Below are 23002 nucleotides of genomic sequence, written 5' to 3'. Positions count from 1 at the left end.
TACCAAAAAATCCTTTACAGCTGTTAGAGCAAGATTTTTTTTTCCTATTCTTTGCTTAAAATTACTTCCTCCAAAATAAAAAAAAAAACCCAAACCAAACATCTTGTTGAAGAGTGAGAACCAGACTGTGCTGGCACTGCTGGGTGGGACAGTGCTGAGGGTACATGCCTGTACAAGTGGTTTGGCTCACTGCTCTCCTGGTGAGCTGATCCTGTCGAAGGCTTTGAGTCTTCTGAAGAGCAGGAGTGAAGGCTGGAAGCATTATTAAGTTTTGGGGTTATCTCACGCTGTTTATTTGAAATGGAAGCCAAGCAATTTACATATCTCTGTATCTTGGATCTGAAAAAAAAAAAAGATTTTTTTTTTTTTTTTCACTAGCCTATGTGTGGAAATGACATCACAGCTTACATCAGCCATGCTAAATTCAGAGGTTTTTTCTCCTCCCTGTTGGGTTATTAACTGAGCATTAGCTCTGTGCTGCAAGTCTTGCTTTGCTGACTGTGGCACGACAATAACTTCATCATAAATGCTCTGAATTTTGTGCAGTGAGGAGAAAGGAAGATCTGGAGTAAAGCCTTTTGAAACTGGTGGGAATGTAGCTCGTTTCCTTGCTCTGTGTGCCTCCAGGCTGGGTGGCCCCCTAATGCCTCACTGTTCCCAGGATCCCTGCTGCAGAGGAAACATCCAAAGGACAGCACTGTGCCTTTTGGCACTTGTGGTGACCAGGTCAGGAGTTTGCTGTGGCACATTGTTGGGTAGGTTATGTCCCCACAGCCCTGCAGGGCAAAACCTGCCCTTATGGGATTGAGTAGGTTTTGAACTAAAGCACGTTGTTGCTGACTGTCCCATGTGCAAAGCTGAGCTCCCAGTCAGGGAGTTGAGAGCTCCTCATCTCTACCAGAAATCTCCAGGTTTGGGAGCTGCCCTTCTGGGGTTGATGTAGGGCTACAGCTGTGGCAAAGAGTAAAATGAAGGCATAGGGGTTTCCTGTGAGAGCCTGAGAACCTGGGAGGAGGGAAACAAAAATCAAATTAAAGCTGACATTTTGAAAAGTTGATTGCTGTGTTTTTTAATCATAAAGCAATTTTTAAAGTAAGTCACTTCCCAGAGGAAAAAGAAAAACATTAAGAAGAGGGAGAAATGTTGAATTTGTGCATTTAAGTGCAGCAGACTTGGTAGCGAGCTGGTGGTGGTACCAATATGGACAAAAGGACAACCATTGTTCTAACTCTCCTGCTAAATTTCCAGCCATAAGGCCCTATATGTAGAGCATTTTAATTTATCTTTACTATTTTGGGAGCGCTGAGGCTATGGGGATGGGATTCATCCCAAAAGGTTAAAGAAAAAAACCAAAAAACACAGTGAAACAAACTCACCTGATACTTCAATGGATGTGGAGAGATTTTCCTGCTTGTTGTGTGTCTCAGTCAGCCCTCTCTGCCCTAGGAGAAAGACAAGGAGGCCTCCAGGGACCTCCAGCAGGAAGAGCTGTAGGAACAGCTCTCTACTGGCCTCATGGCATGCCAAAGTCACCGATATCCATTCCCACACTTCGTATTTTTTTGCATCTCTTTTTCTGCCATAGCCAGGAGCAGGGGGATGCAGGGGGAAGGGCTGAGGGATGGGCTGGGTTGGTGTAACCCCGCGGGTTTGAGCGGTCAGTGCTCGCACACGCCATGGAGTGCTGCAATTACTTGTCTTTTGAGAGCTTGCAAGGAGCACTTCATTGCTGCAGTTACTTGTGTGGCCATATGCTATTTTTTTTTCTTACATATGTTCTCTGATAATTGTCAGTAGCAGGTGCCTGTGAGCCAAGGCGGAGCGGTATTTAAAAATCAGATGCTTAATGGGATTAAAGAATTGTGTGAGTTAAGCATCAGCAAAAAGACCAGGTAGAAAGCATTGGCCTGTGGAGGTTGTGTTCCTCTCAGAGCAGCAACATGGTTGGTAGCAGTGCTGGTCTTTCAGTTCCACCATCCACTTTAGACCTTCATGTGACCTTCAAGAAGTAGTCAAGAGGTCTAGTTTTGGGTCTTTATATGTGATTTGGCTAAATCAGGGAAAACACAAAGTCCCTTCTGATGTGTGTCCCAGCCCCCAGGAACTGGATATGTATTGCATCCGTTCTTGGTGACTTGGGTGTTACAGGGCTGGTTGGAGATGTGACATGAAATCTCAAGTCTGGCAGACTCCCACTCTTTGAACCTCCCTTTCCCCTTGTGTTTGTCAAGCATCCCGAGCTGTTCAGGTTGCATAACTGGTTGCTGTTACATTGCACATTTGTGCATTGCTTCCCATGGATCATTGCTGTGATAGTAATTGCTGATGTTGCATCTCCTTCCATCATCTGAGAAACACCCGCCAAGAGGAGGATCTGGGGAGATTTGTACTTACTCTGGACTTGGAATGATTCAGCTGTGTCTGCTGAAAATCATTCTGGGGCACTGCATGACCAGAATCCCCCGTTATCCATGATATTGCTATCACATCATCTTCCTATCTCCACAAATAGCTCTCTGAATTACCACTCCTTCTGTGTTTCAGCTGGGGGGAACTGGGTGTAACAGATGTCTAGGTGACCAAAAGTCAGAAGTATCTTATATTTCAAAGTGTCAGGAAAGACATAATGCCCCTAACATTCTTTTTTTTTTTGGGGGGGGGAGATTGGTTTGGGTTTTTTTCTTCATTTCTGGTAAAGAACTAGTGAAATATAGAGCACATATGGAAATGGCAGACGTTGTTGGGTTTTTGATTTTTTTTTTGTTGTCCTTGTTTCTAAAATTAAGCACACAGGAGTTTGTGAGATCTTGCAAAGAATTTAAATCATATTGCACAGTCATGTGTTCAAGGAATCTTTTTAATCTAGTCACACATATAGTGAACAGATTCAGATTTTAATAAATACATTGCATTAAGGAGAGGTAAACCAAACAGAATAAAGACAAAAGGCTGCTAAATATTTTTGACTGTACTTACCTAGTTTAGTTTGCTGCTAGTATTCTGTTTCCTTTTTGTTTGGTTGTCCTTCATGTTCTTCCTATGTAAGAAAGAAACCTGTAATATGAGCTGTTCTGCATATCCCTTGCATAATGTTGGCAACTGAGAATTGAATCACACGACTTAAAGTAGGTCTGTCTCTGTGTCAGAACACTAACAGTTTCTCCTTCCTGTGGGTGGACATCATGCACAGGGGTAGTAAGCTTTTATTCTGCCGTGGTGTGTTCCTGTAGTATGTGTCTGAGCTGGATCGTGGGAGGAGGAGTGATCTCACAGCTTGACCACAAGTGCACTTGGCAGTGCTCACATGGGCAGAGCTGGTTGCAGAATTTGGGTCAGCAGGACAGTATCCTGGTGAGCTGTCTGGCACAGGACCCTCTAGGACCAACTAGCTGTATTATTTTACCCTAATTCATGCTATATATACAATAGAAAAAAATTTCTTGAGTGTTTTTACTTCTGCATCTGCAGAATGTCGACCTCGGACTACTACAGAACCTTTGAAATCATTTTGATGGCATGTCCTACACCACTTCAGAGCATGAGATACTCAAGTCAGACATGCTGAAGTTAAGTTTAGGCTTGGTAACCTAAAGGATGTACAGCACATCATCAACTGTACATGACTGTTTTACTTGTTTCTCATGGTGAATTTAATGAGGAAGCTGTGGCAGATACATATATACATATATATATGTGTATATATACATATACAAGTACGTGTACATATACATATATACAAGGCAGATCTGAAAGCAGTGAACACAAGCATACATGCATTGTGTTGTAATTGGTTTCTCTTGGGGGTTTTGTTTTTGTTGTCCCTTTCACAAACTGTGAACCTGTAATTTTTCGTGTGCTGTTCTTTCGCCCTCTCTCCCAGAGAGGCTCAATCTATCATGTTAAAAGAAATCAATAAAAAGTCTAGAGGTTTATTTATAAAGTAGAGAATAGAGAGAGGGTGCAAAAATTCCATTAAAATGGCAGTTTAGCACTAGCTACATCTCTTTGGGACTAAACTCCAATATTTTAAACTATTAAAATTGTTACAAGAGTGCTTTTAAAGTGCCACAAATCACAGTAAAGCTTTCTAGCTGAAACTTGCCTTTATATAGTGCACTAGAATTTAGCTTATATATGTTTTTGGAGTGTCTGATGGATTCTGCCCTCAAACACCATTTTAGAATCCATTTTAGAGCTTTATTACAGTTAATAATCTTACAGGTTTATCCTCAAGGGGAAATACATGAATGTAAGAAGTCAGAATTTATTTTCCTTCAGAAATGTGAGTGTATGTATGTCTTTGTGCAGATGCAACTCTGAACAAATTAATTATTTCTGAGAAGTCTATGGGCTTCTAATGTAATTCATCAGGATTGCCTGGCTTGGCACATGCTACTTGGTAACAGGAACTTATAAATTCCAGTAGCTGTGGGCTAGTTTATGACATAGCAGTTTTCACCAGTGATGTGATGGTCATCTATTCCATCTTTTCTATCTAGAGAAATAAATGTGTCCATGTGCTCATAAATATGATGCTGGAAACTTTATGGGATAGTGTCTGTGCTGAACCTCTCAAATATCAGAAGTAGTGTGTCTGAAGTGTAAGCTTTGCCTCCACTCAGCATGTTTTTGAATCTTTTTTAATAGCTGAGGAAGATGGATTTTGAAACTTGAGTTTAAAATGCAAGTGGCGCTTTATAGTTTGGTGTTGTATCTTCTTCTTTCCTGGGATAAAATTGTTTCTAGCAGAAATGCCCTTTATTTACTTCCAAAAATACCCATAAATAGGGTGAACTCTTATTTGGGTCAAAGGTGGGCTTCTCCTTCCCCAGGAGACAGTGCAGGCTGTTGGAGAGCATGGCTCTTGGTAGGGACCGCGGGAGCAGACTACATAAATGAACATGGCAGAGGGCAAATGAGAAACTCCAACTCACCACACATTTGTGTGTGGTAAAAATCTGCAAATCTGCACCCTGTCACACAGTCATGTCTGTACCTACAACTCAATAACCCAGCCCATTGTTCCTGCATTGTTCACCAATTTTTTGCTTTTCTTACTGATCCACAGCCAGTTCTAGCTTACTTTTTGCTCTTGATTGTGAACATTTCCCTCTTTTCCTTGCTTGATGATCCCAGCAAGCTTAAAACCGGCAAAACTATTAACACTGCCCTTTCACTGTTAATTAACATCTGAAGTTTCAGAAAAAGGGCTCTAACCTGTGTAGTTTTTGTGTGGTGGAGATGCTAAAGGAAAACCACTGAAGCTTACTTTTCTAAGCACAGACAGCTAAAATCTTTTCTGTAAGGTGCCTCTCAGTGTGGAAAAGGAAAGCCTCCAGTTGTGTTACACAGCCCTGAGCAGAAGTGATAGTTAGCATCTCTGCTTTTGGAAAAATAAGCAAGTGATGTTAATGAGGATAAAGTAGAACAGCATCATTCACAAAAATTAGTTTCCTATGAAGTCTGAAGTCAGCAGCCCACTGAAACTGGGATTGCAGGTGGGGTAGTTAGGTTTGGCCAAATTGTGTTTGCTGCCAGCTAAGGTTGGCATCCCAACTCTGCTCTTCTGTTGTGGGGGGCTTCTCTTCCTTCCTCTCCCTCCCCCTGGGCTTGCTCAGGCATGTTGGCTCCCTCAGCTCTTGGTGCTGGGCAGTGCTGGTGTGCCCAGACCTGTGCCCAACACTGATGTAAGGAGGAGAGTCTAGTGAGAGGTGTGGGAAGAGGCAAGTGAGAGAAGGCAGCACAGCCCAAAGCGTTAATCTGCAGCCTTTGGAAGGCATTTGTGAGGTCAGGGTCCTGCAGCAGTGTGGAGGCTGCCTGAGATCATTTAGGAAGGATGATGTCCTTGAGGAGAAATGAGGTTCTCCTCTCACTGTGCCGTGCTCACAGAGCTGTCGTGGCTCTGACTCCCTGACTGTGTCCCTGTAGGCAGAGCAGCACTGAGCTTCGAACATCCTGTAGTTCAGGCCACTAGTTTTCATTTCTTCCCCTTCCTCCCAGTGGTGGACATGTCCTCAGTCTAGCAGGATGTTTGTCTCCTTCCTTGCACCACGGACCTTTTGCAGATTGTAGTAAAAAAATCCTGACAGAGTGTTGGTGCTGTCCTTGAGGAGAATGTGCCTGCAAGGGGAGGCTGAGCTGGCTGTGAGCAGCTGGCACACACTTGGTGTAACAGGTTAAATCTGTTGGGTTGGATTGCTTCTGCTTCTGGGATGTCCTTGGGACAAGCACTGCTTTTGGCCAGCTGCTCTTGGGGTGAGTCTGGTCATACACTGCATCTGGGTCATAGTCTTTGTGCTGGGCTTGGGGCATCAGCCAGCTCCTAAAGAAAGCCCCCAGTCCTCCTAGCAAGATTTTCCTGTTCTATATCCTATTATATTTCCTATTTGGGGCATGGTGGTGCCCTACTTTCCCCACTGGGGGTGGGGGAGGGGGTGGTGTGAAACCATTTCGGTGGGTTTGCCATAGTGGGGAGGTGGTGTGTTTTAGGATGTTGTGATGACCTTGCTGAGTCAAACAGCTGTTGTGTGGCTCTGGTGACTGGAAAGGATTGTCCTCCTGCAGGTGTGATCTTTTCTAAGTTTGAGGTCTGGTTTTCCTAAGTGTGGCTCTCTGGAGACACTTAAGTCACTATTTAACCAAACTGGCAAAACCACATGTCTTTGGCTTTGAGGAGTTTCCCCCACCAGCTCTGTTGATCTATCTTGATGCTGTGGGAATACCTGCACTGGCCCTCCCCTATGCTTAGGGCTGAGCCCACAGTGAGGGAGGACTCTCTCAGCTTTTCTAATTCTTATGGCAGAAGGGAGGAAGTGGTAGATACCAATCTTGCCCTCTCACACAGCCTTCCACACGCATCTTGCTGCTGGTGGCCACCCAAACTGTCCCCTAGAGATGCTGCCCTACTATGACTAATTTCCTGGCTTCTAATTTGAAAATGCAGTTATCAAAGTTGTGCCAGGTTCCAGCTTTTGTTATAGATGAAAACCTAGAAAGCATACTTCTGGGAAGAGGGGTTGGAGGTTGGTTGGTTTTGGATGTTTCTGGTCCCTGGAAGACAGGAAGGGGATTAGTAAGTGTTGAGGATTTTACTAATTTAATTGGTGTACCTTGATTTCAAAATCAAGACTTAGTGCACTGGAAGTAGTAGATGCAAAATCTGTAAGGTACAAAGACTAAGCAAAGCTGTGATTGTTAAAGATTTATACTGTCACTTGTAATGCCATAAAATCTGAATATGATTGGTGAGATAACCTGTGTGATGAACAGGTTATCTTTCTTCTGTTGTTTATACAAATAGTTTTGTTAGTAGTATTTTGTGGACAGCAGTATTTAATGACCGTGCATGTTAGACATAACTGTTAGTTAAACTTCCTTGGGAAATATTTTAACTAATAGATGTACAAGCATGTGAATGTAGTGAATTCTTTATGAATTGTTTTCCCAGCTATAAAAATGTTCTAGTTAAGGGAAATAACTTTTCTTAGTAAGTAAATGTTACTCTTAAGGATAAAATTTTGTATTTTCTTGTGTGTTTTTCCTTTGGGATATGTGTGTGTGTTTTAAAAGAATAAAAATTCATGCTTGGAGTATTCGTGAGTTGGTAATGCAAGGTCAGGTATTTGTATTACTTATACAGCCACTAGTTTAAAAATAAACAAATTCTAATATGCATTTCATGTATATAAACAACTACAGATGTTGTAAAATACAAAGCACAGAGTAGAATAACAGAGGTAAGCTTCAAATGTAGATGCACAGAATTAACTGAGATGGCTGGGGAAGCAGATTTAGAAAAACAGGTATTGAGATGGCTCCTTTTTTTATTTGAGCAATTCAAATGTCAGAAATTGTCTAGAAGGAAATTTTTATGGCTTGTACAGTTTCAATATCTGAAAACTGTTTTTACCAGATTTTGCATTTATTGGTGGAGCCATAAATAAATGCAGAATAATTTTGCTGGGCTTCTTGGAGTTTTTGCAGATCAGTATCAGCCCAACAGCTCTCAGAATCTGGCCTCACTTTCTCCTTGGCTGGAAGAGCCAGTTCTTAAAAACTGTGGCAAAACTAGCTGAGCATTAATCTTACACAAATTGGTTAATGAGGGGCTTTTTTGTTTTGTTTTTAATTAAAAGATATCTTTTTCAGACAGACAGTTTCCTGGGAATGCTGGGAGGATTGGTTAACTAAGCTGTTTCCCATTACCAGTCTTAGTCCCGGCTTTTGAAAAAGGAAAATGCAGCCTCCCCCCTGCCCCAGCCTCTGAGAAGCCCACCAGACAGACAGCCTTCCCTCTCCAGGGGCACCCAGCCTGAGCACCCCTAAAGGAAATGTGCAGCACAGAAAACTCAGCAGTTTGGTACATGAAGTAAAGGGGAAAATAAAGTTCTCGCTGTTTCAGTGTGGAAAGCAAGAGAGAAATATCAAGGTTGGCTGTATGTTAGCCTAAAAATCAAGGTTAGGAAGTTCCTTGAATAGTATGAACTCAGCTTTTTTGCAGGGAACTGCTTTTAGATTGCCTGGCTCTTTAGGAATTGGTTGATAAATTTTAATTTTAGCAAAAAATGAGTCAGACAGTTACCTAAAATAACATTTTTGTTAATGCCTTGCCCCAGTGTAAAGCATTTGAAGTTAAAAAAAAACCAAAAAACAAAAAACACTTTTTTTTTTCTGTATTTCTTCTATCTTTAAAATTGTCTCTATGATCTGCCAGCAAGCTGTGAAATGGTTGTGCCAGTCACTATCTTGACTTCAGCCCTGTATGGAGACTCCACGGCAGGGAGTGCAATCATGTGATAGGCAGAGTAGTGAAACACATCTTCATTGCTGCATACTCCATTTGGCTCTTTCTGCCCCTTTCCTCCTGGGCTTTGGCAGGATCAGGACCACCAGTTAGCTTCTCCCTACACTGCTTGTGACCCTGGTCTGAACAGGGGAAAGGAAAGGAAAGCTGGACTGTGTACTCACAGAGACATGGCAAATAAGAGGACAGTTCTTATTTTAGCTTCTGGAAGTGCAACTTTTATTGAGTTGCTGTTAGGGGAGGCTTGGTGAGATGTAAAAGGGACTTGTCCTGGACTTGTCCTGATCCCAGCACTGTGGTGCCTGTCCTGTGTTCCTTGGGTTAAGAAAAGTAAAGAGAGGCAGCAGGAAGCAAGGATGTAAACTTCTCAGAAGCAGAAGGAAAATAATGACATCACTGTTTTTTTTTTTTTTTCCAAACTTTGAGCAATCTTAAAGTTCTAGAGGTGTTTTCATCATATCTATTTCATGAGGAAAAATGTGTATTTTTCATAGCACTTGATGTGATCATATTTTTAACTTTTTACAGTGCTGGCATTTACAGACGTGGCAACTGCTTTGAAATAGTGTTTCTTTTATTACAGACCTGATTAGTTGGGAGGGAAAGGGAATTAGAAATTTTTATAACAAGTACTGGCAGTATCTCACGCCCCCCCCCCCCCCCTTAAATATCTTCCGCTTTTATTTCTTTTTATTTGAAGTCATTATGTGAGGTGCATGTTATCCACTGAAATAGAAGTACATGAGGCTGTTGGAATTCAGCATTCTTGTGAAGTAATCTGTTTCAGCAAGAAAGAGGCTGTGAAACTTTTAATAAATGTAAAGAAAAAAACGTTCTGAAAGTTTTTTGACTCTGGAAACCCACTTTTTCCTCTGAAAATTTTACTTGTTGGTGTAATTCTTTAAGAAGGTTGTACTCCTTTTGAAAAAATGGATACTGAATGAATATCATGGATAATACAGAAGCCTTTGTAGGATGTTCACTGACCTACCTAAAAAGCCCAAGAGAGATAATTACAACCTTTGGTAGTCTACATGTAAATGCATTTTGCAAACGATTTTCCTTGCAAAAAATACAAACCGGTTACATTTTGGAATCTGTACGTATGTGGAAAATGGACTGTAAAAGAGATGCCTATTTTAGGCAATTTTTGATGAGTTCCAGATTAAAAAAAATAAAATTATGGCATATTAAATTATTAGGCATCTTTACTAGGGTGGTAGGAAGATTTATGGTGCAATGAAATATTGCTGCAACCTAATTTAGAACTTGACAAATCTGGTTTTATAGGGTTGAATTATAAGGGATACCTCATTACTTGTGGGGAAAACTTCTTTTATTGTTATTTTTGGCACCGTGGTCTTCTCTTTGGTTGAGCTGTGCTCTTTAGAAGCTGCTTTGGGCAAGATGTCTCAGCTGATCCTTTTTCAAGGGAGCTGTGCAGGATGAAGTCATAATTAAGGATCACATCCTGGCAGGCCTTTCTTACCACGTGTGGTTGCTGATTTCAAGTTAAATGCTTGCTGTCCTCATTGCTCCTTGGTCAGAAATGCAGTTTTTCTTAAAATCACAGATTTGTACTTCATTGTGAGATACTCCTTACTGATAGTGAATATCAGATACTCTATATACAGTATCAGTAGTTACAGAAAATTTAGCTCTACCAAAATTACATGTGTGCTGTTTTTTTTTTTTTAATCCTCTGTTCCTTTCTTCTGCATGCAGGCCTCTTGATTGCACAAGGGCAGGCTTTGAGCTTAAAGTAAGAGGCAATTTATGTGGAGTATGACCTGGCATTATGGCTCGCAGCAGTAAATAGAGAACATTAAAAAAAATCCATTCTTTTTTTCTGTTTAGGAAGTCTATAAAAATTTGGGGTAGCAAATACTTTGATCCTCTTTGGCGACTGCTGACAGTATTCTTACAGTGCTGTTTACAGGTTCTCAGTTGAGGAAATAACCTAGAAACTAAGTCTGTGCATTCAGAGGAAATTTTACCTGGAAATAGTATTTCTTCATAGGGTAACACAGAGTTCCTTGTGTGCATTGTTTCCCCCACTGAACTGACATGCAGAGTGATGGATCTTAAGCAAAGTGCACACACATGTAACTACATCTGTATGTACATACAGGAGCATGTGACAAAGGAAAACAAAGCCACAGGCTCTGAGTTCAGACAGTAAATAATTTGAGGACCTTTTCTCCTCGTTTCTGTGCGAGAGTAGTCTCAGCTTCTCCCGATGCTGTGTGTTACCTGACCCTGTGGCTCCACAAGTGTGCTGTATGAGGTGTTGTGCCTGCCCCACAGGAGGAGTAAGGCATTGCTGGATGGCTCATGTGGTCAGGTATGAGTAGCAGAGGAAATGTTTGCATTTAGGAGACTCTCATATTGAATACTGAAGTGTCCTACTGGCAAGCACAGCTTCATACGTTTGAGGAGAGTGGCAGTTTGGTGGATGTTGAATGTGCACTATGTTATGCACTTAGCTTCAACTATAAACCATTTGCTGAGTTTTAGTGACTCTGATGTTTAGTCTTTGCCCCCCCTGCCCGTGTTTAGACATTAATAGCCAAGTATTTTGCCTCTGTATGTAGCCTTAAGTTGCACTTTTTTCTGATGTAGTCATCAGATCAAATTATTTATAAAATGAGGACATCCTTTTGGACTTCATGTGTAAACAGTCTTTTAAATATGTGCACAAGCAGAGAGATTCTTCTCTGTTTATCCACAGTTGAAGGCTAAACATTAATAAACGCTAACATTAAATAGTGGGTTTTTTCCCCGCCTCGTTCTTCACTGAATTTTTCCCTTTAAGGTTCAGAATCCTTCTCTAGATTACCCAAAGAACTTTCCCTTTGCCCTTGATCAAGATACTGGTTGTAGTATGTCTCTGCTACTGTGATTCTTGTGAGCTAGAGTAAGCAAGTGGTTTCTCTGGAGTGGTTCCTGCTGGACAGGTATTCATCAAAACCACATCTGCAATGCTGGCACGTGTGTTTGAGGGTAGGATCTACTGTCTTCAGGCAGTATGGGGACTCCAGGACTCTTAATTCTGGAATTACCAGTGAGAACTAGAAACATGCCATCAGCTCACCAGAGTACCATTTGAAATTTCCTTGCAGCTTAGTTTGTCTTGGGCTTGACTTATTTCTAAGTTATCTCAACAGGCAACACATTTGTAGTATGGATTTGGGGTTGGTGAGGAGGGATTCTCAGTAAAGATCAGAGGTGGCTGATGATGTCTCAAACTGCTGCAGCAGAGAGACTCTCCTTTTGCTCTCTCTGCTTTTTGAATATGTTTTGCTGGAGACCGGGGAAGTGCCCATCCAAGATGCTGCCTTCAGCTGGAAGGGGAGGTGGAAAAGCAAGCTGTAAAACGGGGTTTGAGGAACATGCATCTTGCATAGTTTTTAAAGGTACCTACTGCTGCCAGGCTAATTTAATTTGTGTGTTTGTTTCAGCTTTCTGGCTTTTGTTTTTTGCCTATTTTAACCAAACTTGAAACGTCCTCTCAGGCAATGACAGCAAGGTTTGCAAATCAAAACCAAATCTGAGCATAGCACTACACTTGAGTGAGCTGTGCTAATCTAAGACAAGCTTCTGTTTCCTGCTTGGAGCTTCTCCCCCATGCTCTCGTTTGGCACATGTACAGCCCTGTGTGCTGACAGGCACCTCTGAGGCACAGATCAGTTAAAGAAGTGTCTGTGGTGGCAACTGCTCCAAGCTCAGTATTTCATGTGCTTACTGGCTACCTACCTACTCAGGGTAGGAAGTAGGTGTTTGGAGTCGTGTAGGCTAGAGAGAAGTCCTGCATTTGTGAATTAACAGCTGTAATGGAGTGGTATCAGGTCCTCTTTGTGTTCTTATGATCAGAGAAAAAGCTTAATCTGCCAATGAAAGTATTTCCCATAAGAAGTCGGAGTGCAAGCAGTGTGTGAGCGGAATATTTTAGGCAGTGAATATGTTGAACTGATAGAGTCCTGCATAGCCCAGCGCTGCGGTTTGCATAAAAGCAGCCCCTTAAAGACCCTGTGGTCTCATGTTCTATCAGCAACTCTCTGACTGACTTTCACTTTCCCTACAGTACACGAAGAGATAGAGAAGAGAATTTGCCATCAGTTTTCTCTCCAAGCATTTTTCCAGACAGTTTGGCCTCAACAAATTGTACAGCCTCCCTCTTGTCTGCGTGGGAGAGTACAGACTGCTGCTGGCGGCAAGGAGGAGAGATTAACATTCATCTGTTCTCTCCCCACTCGCTTTTCCATCCCGTGGGCATGGGAGACTTATGAATGTTCTGCTCCTTTGGGGTGTGTTTCTACTCATTGCCCTGATGGGAAGACCACAGAGACACCGGTAAGGTTGTGCAAGTTTCACATTGCTGATTAAATAGGCATAGGAGGAAGTCAAATGTAGTGTTTCCCTAGAAAAGGTCAGAGAGGAAGGTGGAAGGACTGGCATTAGCCTTAGGTTGCTCTCTTGCTCAGAGATCTCCTTTTCTAGAGTCTGTGCACTTTGAGGGCTTCATGGAACGTCTGCCACCTCACTTGGGTCTTCCATGGAAGGTGTGTTTAGACACACTTTGAGAAGTCTATTCCAAGCAGAGATACTTTCTTCTTTGATCCTTACTCTCTGTTTTGATGTTGCATGTATAGCCAGAAAATCTGATAGGGAATTTGGAGAAAGAAATTATGGGAGGGGTTTGGTTATTTTGGGGTTTTTTTTTAAGGAAAGTTTTTTCTGATGTAGAAGCTGAAGTTGATACTGTATAAACGTCTACAGTATCAGTACATAGCGATGGTATTGCACTCAAAAGTAAGATGAGGAGTTTTACTTTCACTTTGTGGCATTGTGAGGGACAAGGAAGGGTTTTGCAAACACATCTTTCTGAATGACCCTGCTGCAAGGGGAGCTCTCTCTGCCATTGTCCTTTGGTGCCCATTTACCCTACCCAGCAGTCAGGTACCCTGGTGGGGGCACACCATGAGGAGCGGTGTGTCTGCTTGCTCCTGCTTCCTTCTGCACAGCACCAGCCTGCCCGTGCAGGAACAGCAGGGGCCTCGTTGTCCCCAGCATCTCCTGCTGCTGCCAAATTAGGGGGTCTCTCTCTAGTAAGAGCCAGGTATTCCTTCTCCTGCTGCTCCCCATCCTAAATGGGGAGTGGTTGAGAGTCAGCATTTGCTAATGTAGCACTGTGGAAGGTTTGTCCTTGAAATGGAGTTGGGAGGTCTTGCTCCTTCCTCAGGAGCTCCTGCAGGAGAGAGGGCAGTAGGCCACTTCCCATCAGTTCCAGTGCTAGCCACTGCCTAGTGGGATGTGATGAGCCAAAGTGCCACTGCCCCTGGCTTGGAGGTGGTGGAGCTGCCACTGCCTTGGAGGTGGACAGCAGTGAGAATTGCAGAATCTAGGGAGCCTTACAAGTGAGCAACCAGCACCGTGCATGAGGTGGTGGAAGAGCACAGATGTGGTAATTTTTTGAAGGGTACAGTGAGGATTTTACCTGGGGGATGCATGTCTATTTCTTACAGTGGCAGGGAATTTCTACTGAGCTTGTTTGAGCTTCTGAAAGGATGTTGCTAACAGGCATCAAGTGTGGTGAGGTCAGTACAAGAAGAACAAAACCTCCCATTCAGATAAAAGCAGGGGAAGGGAAATACTGCCACGTGTGGGACTGCTTGAGGCTAAACTGGTCCGTGCAGTAATTTGTGCAGCTCTCCAGAAAGGTACTATGGGTTTGAGCTTTCTCAGACCGGTCTATGTTCATGTTCCAGGCTTTGGGAAAGCAGGAACGTCACCATCTGTGTCCTACTTCATTTGAAAAAGAAACTTGAAAAAAATCTTGAATGCCAGCCATCTGCTGATAGTGCATCCAAACTTTATCCTGGTATCTGGGGACAGAGGAGGAAGAGAATTTCTTAGGGGAGAGGCGCTGTGTAAAGAGAATGAGCTGCCTGAACCTGGGCTGCTCCTGCATCCAGAAACCATCAGAGGAGCACGTGCAGGATGGCTTGGCATCTCAGTGCAGCCACTTTCTGTAGTACCAAAACAGTCTGGCCTAGAGAGAGTGAATCTGAGTCCCACCCTGCTGACAGTCTGCAGCACTTGGTTTATAGATTAATAAGAGGAGATTTGAGCATTTCTGTGAAGTGAATGCTCAGCGATGAGTGGTTAAAAGCCACCATAATGATTTTGACACAAAAGGATAAGTCAGTTTTTCCTTGTAGTCTGATCATTGGGCATTATGTTGTTTCAGAAATACATTGGGTTGTGGTTTTCTACAAGCTGCCTATGAAAACAGGCCCACAGTCTCAGTGGGAACTGATATGGGCCCTTGGCTGGACACAGAGCAAGAGCAGACTTGCTTCTCTTAAATTCTTATTTAAGAATTTAAATTATAACAAGTCTCCCCCAGCAAATGCTCACTGAATTTTGATTTGGTTATGAAGGTGCTTTTTCTGGAGTCATTTTCTATGTTGTATTCTCTTCTCCCCTGTGTTACAGTAGTTGAGTGCTGCTTCTGTCCTGGTGGCTCTGTGTGAATGTGAACACAAGCAAGGCAGTAGAGAGTTAAAAAAAAAATCCATTAATTAAAATATTTACATTGGAAGCTGCAAAACATTTACTCTTTGAGTAAAACAAACTTCCCCATTGTTCTTGTATGATTGCTACAGTTGCTCTGAAAATAGTCAGGAAGAGGTTGTGCTCTGAGGAATTTTACTGGGTTGGCAGGGGAATAGGAGGGTAGGGATACTGAAGTGGGCTATTGGTCAGTAGCTCTCTTTGTTCTGTCTTTCTGTAATGTGGAGAGAAGATCTCTTCTTCCTAAGGAAAAAACAAAAAAAGAATAACAAAACAAATACTTTTTAAAAACCAAACCCCATAGCGGTGTCATGAGTCGTCATATTATTCTGGTAATGCCAAAAAAATTAATGATTATTAGTATAATCTGAGCAAATGGTATTTACAGGAGGAAAGGTTTGTTTTTTAGCACTTAGGGGAAAAAGGAAGCACCCCAGAGCTGGCAATTTGGTCGCTGGCTGGGGACCCACATGCCGCCATCCCCATTTTGCTGGTGGGGAAATGGCACTGCAGTGTGGTGAGGGATGTCACCTTTCTGTGGCACTGAGCCCCTGTGGGTTCCTGCTGGGTTCTGTTGACATCATGGCTGCAGCTGCTCGGTGTTGAAAAAAAAACAAGTGAGGGTGCACCTATTTTTTTCACTTTTTTACTTTAGGCACAGGGATACCTTTAGTAGCATCATAACAGAAGAGGTAGGCAAACATGAAAGCTCTTTGCTTCAAATGCTTTAGTTCCCACTGTATCTCCCCCCAGATAACTGGATTGAAAAAATTAAGCATTGTTTGTTTGGTTTTTTAATAGTATTCTCTTGTGTGCCATTTCACCATTGCACTTTTCAGACCTTTTCCACTCTGGCACTGGACTAACAGGCTTCTGGACTTGGTGGGCAGGACACTGGAAGGGCTAAAAGAGCGTGAAGGGATTGGTTTGTTTGGTTTTTTAGGTCCTTGATTCACACTTCTCACTCCAGGCAAACTCTTAGAGTTTTACAGATTGCCAGATGGGAGGTCTCTCTTCTGCCCTAGTGAGTCATGGACTGGCTGGATTGCAGGTCATGTCGTCTCTTCTTCATAGTGCTGTGGCAAAATGTTTGTTCAAGCCTGAGTCTATCCAGACTGTAAATTTTATTGACAATTTTCAGGTTGCAAATTTTTTGGTTAGGTGTGTGGTATTCTTTCATCTGACCCCAAGTATGCCAGACTGTGTCATGTTTACTTATATTATAAAAACACCCTGGTTGCTTTGAAAGGTTGGTCTGTAAAGGAGTTAAGAAATTAAATGTACTTGTTCGGGGTAGGCATCATTTAAACTTGAGCATGAGAGTTTTGTTCCATTTCTTGCGTGTTTTACTGGTTTTTAAGAGATGCTGACAGTTTCTTGGCCTGGAGATAAAAAGTGCTGCTTACCCAGGTTTGATAGTCTGATGGAAAATTGTCTCCACAATGTATAACACCACTGGGATTATTTCTAGCCATTACCGTTGGTCTCATTTTACAACTGTTCACATTATGTAATTTGATGCTCATTTAATTTAATGAGAGGATGCTGCAGACTTACTTATGACTCTGCAGGACAACCTGGATGCTTTGGCCACCTCTGTTAGCCCTGCCAAAGGAGGAAGAGCATGTTTCTTACAGGGCATGTTACAACATCTTTAATGCCTTTATTATCCGTGCTTCCCAGATTGCCGCAAATGGGAGGGCGACTTGCCTGGGGTGTGGATTATACTGGAATGGCAGGAGAACTTTAACTTTTTTTTATTTCTTGAACTGCTTATTAGACTTCTGTTGTAAGGTTATCAGGAGGTATTAATGGGCTTTTCCTTTTGTTGCAGATGGAATTTCATGACTTGCTGTATTTTGAATAGGACGAGGAGATGTGTCTGATAAGGTAAGAGAGAGGGTAAGATAAACATGTTCCTACACAAAGCTGTCACACTGGATGGTTTTTTGGATTGAGGATAATTTTTTTTTTTTCCTGGCAGAACCATGCAAATAATTGTGATAATTATTTTTAAGTTAAATCTGCCTCTGAGCTTCTGAGCAGAAACCATCTCTGTTCTATACAGCTTGTGACCAGTTCTTTCTCTTGGTGAACTGATGTACAAAAGCCAGAAGACAAAAAGCGATGCCCTTGCAGGCACAGGGGTTAGCAAGATAGTCATGCTATTATTTTAGAGCTTTTTTTTTTCAAGTAACAGAGGATGTAGAGAAGTTTTTCTTTCGTTTTGAGATACTGCCTCCCCCACATCCCCACCCCAGATATTTAAAAGTTCAAAAGATCTTTGAGCTGTTTTAAGTTCTACACTTTAAAACTTGTTTTTCTTGTTGCAGTATTCTCAAATTTGGACTGGTTTTTGTTAGAACAAGAGTATATATGTGTAGAAATGCTCTAGATTTGAGTTTGAAATTAATATTTGCTGTCCCTAATGTGCTGAAGGAAGCTGCAAGTTTGCTGATCTTTTAAAATTTATCTTCTAATAGCATTTTTAAAAGGTAGTGTTTAGGTGGATACTTTTTTCCTTATGGTTTCTACTTCAGAGGTTGCCACTGTTAGAGAGGAGTAGATGTCTGTAAAACTCTTAGGTGCTGGGAGAACCATGTTCAAACAACAAAGAGCCAAGGACAAAAGTAGTATTACCTAGAGATTGTCACTGTCTTTCAGTGTACAATCCACACTGCAGCTATCCAGCTCTATCACTTGTTTGTTTCATTTTTGCCTCCCCCTTCTTCCTGAGTTCTGTACAATTTACAGGCCTCAAAAATCCCTATTGTTCTTTTTGGCTTTTGGTTGGAAAATGTCATGGAAACAGCTAAATGCATGATGCCATTGTATGAGGATCAGGACTAAATGACTTCTTCCTTGGATTCAGACATTTAGCTCTTGTAGATGCTCTTGAGTTTTTTTGGTTTGTAAGGGTTTTTTTTTGTTCTTTTTTCGTGTGAGTTTTGTTTTCCAAGGAGGGTGGATTTATTTTTGGAGGGTGACTGCTCAAGCAAGAACTGAAAACTTTGAATGACTCTTGGCACCATGTGGTATATGCAAGAATCAAAGACTTGGTGGCTGCCTGTTTTTTCTTTTTTTTTTTTTTTTTTTTTTTGCAAGTATTAGATGTTTTGTCCATTCAAACCACCCTCTTTCATGGCACTGTTGGATCTTGTTATGAATATTTTATCTAAAGTCTTGCTCTCTACACAAAGGTGGTCTTGTGTGTGTGTAGTTGGTGGAACACAGCTCTCCAGGTGAGAGAGCTTGCAGTGTGCATCGCTGGTACACAAAGCACCTCGCATACCTCATTTGTTATGTAAACAAGCTGCTTCACTTGCACGTGTTCCAACCAGCCCTTCTATCCTCCAAAAAGGGGTAATTAAAATTGTTTTCAGGACCTCTTAGACTTTCCAGCCCAACTGCACCGTGCACCACCCCTGTCGCACGGTGCTGGCAGCTCTGCCCTGGCTGGAGCCAAGCTGTGCCCACTGTGGCACTGCCACTGGGGTATGTGTGCTTTTGTTGAAAAGAAGCATGGCTAGGATGGGACAGGTAGCAGTGCTCATGTTCAGGTTGCTTTGCTCAGATTCAGTTCACTGAGAAGTCTGTTTGTCCAGTGTCAGAGCAATGCTGGGGACTTCGCTGTGCGTCAGCAATTGGGACGGGACGTTTGGTGAAACAACAATTCATTCAGCTGCTGGTGTTTCCTGAAGACATTATTCTCATGTATTATATATGTATTATATAGTGTACATATATTACACTGTGTAATTTTGTGTACTGCTCTCTTCTGTGGAGTAAATATTGACAAATCTGTGTGCTGTAGCATGGGCAGCTCTTGTAGCACAGCAGCTGACTGCTGTTGTTCTGTCTCTCCCAGTGCAAGTTCACTCTCCCCTTGTCTTTTAAAACGACCCCTGAGGAGGCTCTATTTCTAGCAAGCTCTGCAGCTTGAGGCCATGACACCTCCATGACACCTCCTCTCACCACTGCTTTATTGCCAGCCCTGGGCACGTGCAAACTGTGAGGCAGATCCCAGCAACTGGTCCGGCATTAAAATGAGATTCTGTGGTGAAGAAGTACCACTATGCACTGGCTGTCCTCTTTCACCTCTAAAAGGAAATATTCTGTCCTGATTTTGTGTGATACCTTCTCAGTGTAAAATTCAATTCTGAGCTAGGAATGGGTGTATTTTGCTCTCCTTTCTCTAAGAGGTCTTTGTTTATCCTTTTCCCAGCAGCCTGGGCTGGAGAAATGCTACTGTCCCACTCCTGGTCCTCCTGTGTTGCAAGAAGTGTCTGTCCTGGTCATGTTCCTTCTCAAGGCTGCAGGTGTCACCCATTCTTTGAACCATCCCTAGCTACTAAAGATGTCATCAGTGTTACTTCATTTATTTCATTTTTTTAACCTCCTGCTCCCTTTCTACATTCCCTCTCCTCATTTACATTTAGGTTTTCATCCTTCCATACAGTCATCTGGATTCTGCCCCAAACATGCCCTCAGGTTTTGACTGTGCCTCCTATCAATGTTTTTCCTTGGTTGCTTAGTTTTCATGGATATTTCCTGACCCATTCCTTTCTGTTTCTTCTTCAGGACGAGTCAGTCTGATGAGCTCCCATATTTCGTGCTGCCATTGCAATTAAAGGGGTTTAGATACCATTTAAAGCAACAAGAGATGGCCCACTCTGTGCAGAAATAATTTTGGTTTAATGCTAGCCATGGTGACTTCCTTGTAATGGCTGGCTTTTGGCATCTGTTCTCCTGATTCCATGACAGGGTGGAATTAAAAAAATGAATAATACCTCTTTTGATATTCCTGAAGCCTAGTGATGAAATTATGAGACTTGGCAAGCATGCAGTGATGTTGATAGGTGCCAGACCTCTCACCCAATATTTTCTTTTCCTTCCCCCATATTTCCCTGTGCCTTTATCTTGCTTCCTTCCGAGCCATCCGGAGCCCTTGTGAATTGCGAGTCCAGTTTCGCATGAGGTCTGCCCGGTTGCTCAGATCATAAATACAAAACCATTCTATAAGGCCTCATCTATTTTCAGAGTTACACTTATGAGATAAAAAATACTTTGATGGCTGGAACAGCATTGTGTCATTTTTGAAAGGAAATGACAAGGAAGTAACTGTTATCAGGCCTATTTTCACCCACTGTTATCTCAGACCTGACAAATGGTGTCTGCAAGGTCTCTGAACAGTTCCAAATTAGGTTGCCAATTAATATTGACTATCTAAAAAGCAGTAGGTTGATGTATATTCTGTTATTAATAGCTGTTAATGCCCTTCATAATAGTAATCTGTTTTGCAAACATTTTCTGGTTGTTCTTTTCTAACAAGTCTTGGCAGTGAAACCCCCAATTTTACGCATGCAGAACCACAGTAACTCGTTGAAGTGTTTGTGTGGGTTTTGTTTTCTGTTTTTTGGGTTTTTTTTTTCATTTTGGGTGTGTTTGTCTTGTTTACTGGGAGTAACGCTTGATTTTGATGAGACCAAATAGAGGCAAAGTCTATTCAGAATTATTTCTGTCCAAACTGGTAAATTGTGGTTTCTTCTTATGTTAGTGCAGGTCAGCACAAAACTCTTGCATCACTGCTAGGTGAATTTTAATAATTTCCTTTGCCACTGCCAGTGAATACTTTTGTCTCTACAGAAGAAAAATTTCACAGTAAGAAAAGTAATTTGAATAAAACGGTAACAGGTAATTTGAGTTTCTTTTCTTGTGTTACTTAGCTGTTATGTCACAATATGTGGAAAGTACCTGGAAAGCACAAGGAGAAAAATGGGAAATCTCATGCATGAGGAAAAGCCTCTAGATAAGAGTGTGTAGGGGGAGAATATATACATAAATGTAGACATCAAGGTAAATGCTTTTTTCTTTTCTTTTTCTTCCAGAAAATTTGAATATTTGCACAATCTGATGTTGCAAGTTTTAAATGCTTAACACTTCTAAAAGAATAAATTACTTCAGTGCCTGAATTTGTAGATAACTGTCAGCTTCAAAGGATCAAGTGAGTTGGAAGGAATGTCTGGAGAGCTCAGTATAGGCAGGTATCAGGCAGAATATAGAAATGAGGGAAGTACAGCTAATATAACAGAGACCTAGATGTAATTTTATACATGAATTAAGACTAATTATGCTACAAAAAGCAGATTTCTGTGGTTCTGCTTTTAGTGTAAATGTAGGGTACTCACTTCCCCCTCCACATCTCTGTCACACTGGGTTTCCCAAACTGCTTCTTACAAGAATTGTGTTGCTTCTGTAAAAATTAAGAATGAAAATTCACCTATTTAATAATTTTTCTAACTATCCTTACAAAAAGGACTACCTTTGGCTTTGGAATATCCTTGATGTGAGCTGGCTGGCTCTCTCAGAAATTATAACTTTGCACTCTTGACTAAGCAATTAAAAGAAACTGAAATTAGTACTGTAAAATGGACATTAAAGCTATAGGGATGAGATGGAAAGAGCCATTTCAGCTTCTGCTTGAGAGGTGAACTGATCTGAAGTTCCCCTTGGAGTATGTGAAGCACAAAGGGGAGGGGTAGGTGAGGTGTGTGGTCTCTGGGGTGCTTGTTGCCTGTCTTTCACTACACCCAGTGAGCCAGGGCAGGGTACTAAACCTGGCCAGAACCACTGGCTTAGACTTCTCCATAGGCTTATCTTCCTGACCCAGGTGCTCTGGGCTACTGGGGGGGGTGCCAGGGCAGCTCCTGGGGGTTGCAGGAGCTGCCCTTCAGGCTGGGCACTCAGGAGCAGGACTGTGGGGTGATGGGAGCTGGACACAGACCCCCCTTTCATCCTTCCTGGTGGTGTGACTGGAGCTGGGAGATGGGGAGTGGGAGCAGGGGACCCTCCCCTGGTGACACACAGGGTACCAGCTCTGCAGCTGGGACTGGCTGCCAATTTCAATGATTGAAAATAGCTCTGCCAGCCAGAAACTTCCAACTGCAGCTCTGCTAATGACTGGTGGTGTGGTTTTGGGCAACTCCCTTGGTTGTCTTTGAGTCAGCTCCCCTTTCAGTAAAAAGAGGATGATACTTACTGTTGAAGTGATTAATTATGGTTCTTCAGATGTCAGAGTCCTGCCATGTATTCTTACCCTTGGTAGGGAGAACTTTCTCTGCTTTTGTTGAGCCTGGCTCCAGGAAGATGACCAAAGTGCCAACCACCACTACCAGTCTTTTGAAGCTCGGCCCCTCTCTTCTTCTTTTCCTTTATCTCTGCATCTCCCTCTTGACTGTCCATTATTCATATCAAACCTTTCCTGAATTAGGGGACAGGGTGCCAGATAGAGTTAAAAGGAAAATTTCAGTTGAGGCTCCTAGCAGTGAGGTTAAGGGTTTGCTGCTGGTGTAGTGAGATACAGAAATGTTCTGCTTTTTTCTCTGAAACCCATTCCGTGTGAAGGTTGTGCAGTTTCCAAGCTCAGAGCTGGCTGCCAACTTCAGACATGCTAGTAACTTGCTGGCTTTTCAAAAATATATAAAATAAACACGTCTAAAAATAATATTTGGGGGAGTGGCTGAGTGAAAAATTGCAAAATTCACATATGAAATTAAACTCAACCACCCCTAGATATTTAAATGAAAGGAAAGTATTAGTTAAGGTACCCAGACAGAGCTCAGA

The 23002-nt window shown here is 42.2% G+C and overlaps 1 protein-coding gene across 8 annotated transcripts in view; it reads left to right on the top strand.

The window, feature by feature from the left end:
* Nucleotides 1-23002, top strand: part of TRERF1 (transcriptional regulating factor 1) — a 98728-nt gene that overhangs the window by 11203 nt on the left and 64523 nt on the right. For all 8 annotated transcript variants that reach the window (XM_030235529.2, XM_030235527.2, XM_030235528.2 and 5 more), the window contains exon 2: nucleotides 17214-17269. The gene's annotated coding sequence lies outside the window, so the exon portion shown is untranslated. The remainder of the gene's footprint in view (nucleotides 1-17213; nucleotides 17270-23002) is intronic.

The sequence above is a fragment of the Serinus canaria genome, chromosome 3 (assembly GCF_022539315.1).
Source record: "Serinus canaria isolate serCan28SL12 chromosome 3, serCan2020, whole genome shotgun sequence".
Taxonomy (NCBI): Eukaryota; Metazoa; Chordata; class Aves; order Passeriformes; family Fringillidae; genus Serinus; species Serinus canaria.
This window is presented reverse-complemented; position numbering and strand designations above follow the sequence as displayed.